This window comes from Penaeus vannamei, chromosome 6 (assembly GCF_042767895.1).
Source record: "Penaeus vannamei isolate JL-2024 chromosome 6, ASM4276789v1, whole genome shotgun sequence".
NCBI classification, from domain to species: Eukaryota; Metazoa; Arthropoda; class Malacostraca; order Decapoda; family Penaeidae; genus Penaeus; species Penaeus vannamei.
This window is the reverse complement of record NC_091554.1, coordinates 48,835,222-48,840,221: the sequence shown is the minus strand read 5'-3', so window position 1 is coordinate 48,840,221 and position 5,000 is coordinate 48,835,222. Positions and strand designations below refer to the sequence as shown.

The 5,000-nt window shown below is 35.5% G+C and overlaps 1 protein-coding gene across 1 annotated transcript in view; it reads left to right on the top strand.

The window, feature by feature from the left end:
- The window catches only part of LOC113817663 (kin of IRRE-like protein 1), a 180,277-nt gene that overhangs the window by 76,400 nt on the left and 98,877 nt on the right, over positions 1–5,000 (top strand). The gene's annotated exons all lie outside the window — the stretch shown is intronic.

Sequence of the window (5,000 nt, the reverse complement as noted above, 5' to 3'; positions counted from 1 at the left end):
AAATGATGATGATGAAAGTGACATAAACATTAAGAATAAACGCCGAGCAATCGACACTAATTAATACTTATGATATAATTTATAACCGCTAATAACAACAGTGAGGATGACAAATACTATAACGAAATTTGAAAACAGATGTTAATAAAAAACATTCTGAAACAGCTGACAGTATTTACCAATGGCGATTAGAACTACAACAGCTGATTATAACAATAAGGATGACAAATACGAAAATGAAATTCAAAAATAAAATGAAATTCGAAAATAAAATGAAATTCGAAAATAAAATGAAATTCACAAATAAAATGAAATTAAAAAATAATGATCTATTAATATACACTATCTAAACCGACTCACCTTCCCTGTCACTATCCTCCATCGGGCCTCCACGCCACCTAGAGACAAATAAAAAGAAAAAATGAAAAAGAAAAGAAAGGGAAATGAAGGGAAGAAAGAAAAGAGGAAGAAAATAGATAGAAATGGAAAAAAATAATAACAATAATGATCCGTTGATATACACTATCTAAACCGACTCACCTTCACTGTCACTTTCCTACATCGGGCCTCCACGCCACCTAGAGACAAACAAAAAGAAAAATATAAAAAGAAAAGAAAGGAAAATGAAGGGAAGAAAGAAAAGAGGAAGAAAATAAGATAGAAATGGAAACAAAAAAAAATAATGATCCGTTGATATACACTATCTAAACCGACTCACCTTCCCTGTCACTTTCCTACATCGGGCCTCCACGTCACATAGAGACAAAAAAAAAAAGAAAAAAAGAAAAAGAAAAGAAAGGAAGAGGAAGGAAAAGAAAGAAAAGAGGAAGAAAATAAGATAATGATCCGTTGATATACACTATCTAAACCGACTCACCTTCCCTGTCACTTTCCTCCATCGGGCCTCCACGCCACCTAGAGACAAAAAAAAAGAAAAAAAAGAAAGAAAAAGAGAATAAAAGAAAGGAAAAGAGCAAGAAAATAACATAAAAATGAAAAAAAAAACATCGGGCCCCCACTCCACCCAGAGACAAGAAAAGAAAAGAAAAGAAAAGAAAGGAAAAGAGCAAGAAAATAAGATAGAAATGGGGAAAAAATAAAATAAAAATAATGATCTGTTAATATACACTATCTAAACCGACTTACCTTCCCTTCCCAGAGACACAAAAAAGAAAAAAGAAAATAGAAAAGAAAGGAAAAGAGCAAGAAAATAAGATAAAAATGAAAAAAAACTTCATCGGGCCTCCACGCCACCCAGAGACAAAAAAAAAATAAATAAAAAAAAATAAATAAAAGAAAGGAAAAGAGCAAGAAAATAAGATAGAAATGGGAAAAAAATAAAATAAAAATAATGATCTGCACAGACTTCCCTTCCCTTCCCAGAGACACACACACACAAAAAAAGAAAAGAAAAGAAAGGAAAAGACCAAGAAAATAAGATAAAAATGAGAAAAAAAAATAAAATAAAAATAATGATCTGTTAATATACACTATCTAAACAGACTTACCTTCCCTTCCCAGAGACACACACAAAAAAAAGAAAAGAAAAGAAAGGAGAAGAGGAAGAAAATAAGATAGAAATGGGAAAAAAATAAAATAAAAATAATGATCTGCACAGACTTACCTTCCCTTCCCAGAGACACACAAAAAAAAAAGAAAAAAGAAAAGAAAAGAAAGGAAAAGAGCAAGAAAATAAGATAGAAATGAGAAAAAAAAATAAAATAAAAATAATGATCTGTTAATATACACTATCTAAACAGACTTACCTTCCCTTCCCAGAGACACACACATAAAAAAAGAAAAGAAAAGAAAGGAGAAGACCAAGAAAATAAGATAGAAATGAGAAAAAAATAAAAAAATGAAAATAATAATCTGTTAATATACACTATCTAAACAGACTTACCTTCCCATCCCAGAGACACACAAAAAAAGAAAAGAAAAGAAAGGAGAAGAGGAAGAAAATAAGATAAAAATGGGGAAAAAGATAACAAAACATGACACGAAAGTCCGTCTTGTTTATGAACTCCCGGGCGGAATCGAATCAAATTGGAAAGCAAATTCAATCAAGATTTTATAGTACGTCTCCCTCCCCCCCCTCGTCTCCCTCCCCCCCCTCGTCTCCCCCCCCCCCTCTCCTTCTCCTTTTTTTCTACACCCTCTCCCTCTCTCCTCTTTTTTCTTTCTTTATCTTTCTCTCCCTCCTCTTCACTTTCTTTCTTTATCTTTATCTTCCTCCTCTTCACTTTCTCTCTTCCTATTCTCATTCTTTCGCTTTCCTTTTTTCTACACCCTCTTCCTCTCTCCTTTTTGTCTTTCTTTATCTTTCTCTTCCTCCTCTTCACTTTCTTTCTTCCTATTCTCATTCTTTCGCTCTCCTTTTTTTTTATACAATCTCTCCATCTCCTTTTTCTTTATTTATTTATCTTTCTCTCCCTCCTCTTCACTTTCTTTCTTCTTTTTCTCATTTTTTCGCTCTCTATCTTTTTTATACAATCTCTCCATCTCCTTTTTCTTTCTTTCTTTATCTTTCTCTCCCTCCTCTTCACTTTCTTTCTTCTTTTCTTCATTCTTTCGCTCTCCTTCTTTTTTATAAAATCTCTCCATCTCCTTTTTCTTTCTTTATTTATCTTCTTTTCCCTCCTCTTCACTTTCTTTCTTCTTCTTCTCCTTCTTTCGCTCTCCTTCTTTTTTTATACACCCTCTCCATCTCCTTTTTTTCTTTATTTATTTTTCTCTCCCTTCTCTTCACTTTCTCTCTTCCTATTCTGATTCTTTCGCTCTCCTTCTTTTTTTATACACCCTCTCCATCTCCTTTTTTTTCTCTCTCTCTCCCTTTTGCTTTTTCTCTCTTCCTTCCATTTTTTCTCTTTCCTTCTCTCTTTTTTCTACACTCCCTCTCCTTTTTTTTCTTTCGGTATCTTTCTCTCCCTCCTCTGCACTTTCTCCATCTTTCTATTCTCGTTTTTTCTCTCTCCTCCTTCTTTCTACACCCTCTTCTTCTCCCTTTCCTTTTCTTTTTTTCTCTCTCCCTCTACCCTGTCTTGTTCTTTCTCTCTCCTCCTTTTCTCTGCACCCTCTCCCTCTTCCTCTTCTTTTCTTTTTATTGTTCTTCCTCCTGTACACGTTCTTCCTCTTCCCTCTCTCGTTCTTTCTCTCTCCATCTCCTTTCTACACCCTCTTCACTTTCCCGTTCTTTCCCCTTCTATCTCCCTCCTCCACGCTCTTTCCCTTTTTTCTCTTTACTTTTTAAATTCTCCCTCTCTTCTTCTCCTTCTACCCTTTTCGCTTTTCCATTATCCGTTTTCTTTATACTCCTTGATCTATCCTCTTTCTCCCCCTCTCCTTCCTTCTTTCTCCCCCTTTCTTACCCTCTCTTCTTTCCCCCCTACCATCTCATCCTCTTCTCCCTCCTTCCTTCGTTTTCTCCACTCCCTCCTTTCTCTATTTAATTCTTTCTTCGTCCGAAGATTCGTTTTCTTTTTCTAGGACAAAGAAAACGGGAAGAAAGAAAACGGAAGGGGAAATTGCATGAGGGGGGACTGAGGAGGAGGAGGAGGTGGGTGTTCGACGAAAAGACACAATGGGATGCCTGATTAAATTTTCAGAGAGAAGGAGAGAGACAGAGACAGACAGACAGGCAAACGGACGGAAAGAGAGACGGTGAGAAAGATAGAAAGACAGACAAATAGCCAAAAAGAGAGACAGTGAGACAGACCGACCGACAAAGAAAGAGAATAAATAATGACAAAAAAGAAAGATGAAGAAAGTGACAAAATGAATAGATAAACGACAGAGAAAAGAAAAGAAAAAGCTAAGAGAGAGGGACAAGAAAAAAAAAGCAAAAACAGTATCACAATTTCCAAGGAAATTACTCACAGAAAACGGAATATTAGAATTTTGCACACGGAGGGAAGTGGGAGGGGGGGGGGATAGAGGGGTAGAGGCCCTCCTCAGAGGTTGCCAAATAGCATTTCCGTAGATTATATTTTCGCGCCTTTCCTTGCCTCTTTTGTTTCTGATGATGAATGCAAAATTTAATGGATTTACCAAAACGTGGTGGAGAATTCTTTCTATTTTCTTTTTCTTAGTTTTTATATTTAATTTTTAGGTGTCTTTTTTCCTCTCTTTATTTTTTTCTGTATATTTGTCCATGTCTCTCTGTTTTAGCTTTTGTCTCTGTCTCTGTTTCTGTCTGTCTGTCTGCCTCTCTCTCTCTCTCTCTGTCTATCTCTCTATCTCTCTGTTTCTCATTCCCCTTTATCTAACTTTATCAACCTCCATTGCAAATTCCATTTCCTCTCCTCAAAAGAAAGAGAGAGAGAGAGAGAGAGAGAAAGAAAAACTCTACATTCTCTGGTTTTCTCCCCTTCCTTTCATTCCCATTCCTCTCTCTCTTTCTTTTATTCTATTTCTACTTCTCTCTTCCGTGTGAAAGTTGCAGCTGCGTGTCCAGATTAACAAACAATTAATCACTAGAGTCTCCCCTTGTCATAAGTAATTATTTAAATGCTGATTATCGTTGTCAGTACAAAGCTATGTTATTATGAGAAGCATCGTTATGGATTTATCATTATTGTGACAGCGAGCATGACGTAAATGTAATGTTTGTTTATCCATAAATGTGTGTGTGTGTGTGTGTGACCGAAATTGATTCTAAACATGTGAAAAAAGGTTTAACGTCAGGTAAAAAAATGATAGAAATGAAATAAAATGAATAATAAAGAAAATAAAACATCGGGCAATCTCGAAGGATCATGAATATAAAGTGTATTTGGGTCTCTTACAAATACAAGAGTAGTTGTCGTATTTATTTCTATCAACTATTTCACATCCACCTCATAAACCATGAGGGGGGAAAGGACAGATATATTCTGTCGTCATAACAAATTCCAATAATGTTTATATTCACCCTCCCTTGAGTGGACTGCAAGAAGAGCTAGACAAATCCTCTTTGCTGTTCATAATCTTCCCCAAAAGGAAAAAGTGGCAACTCAGCTGAA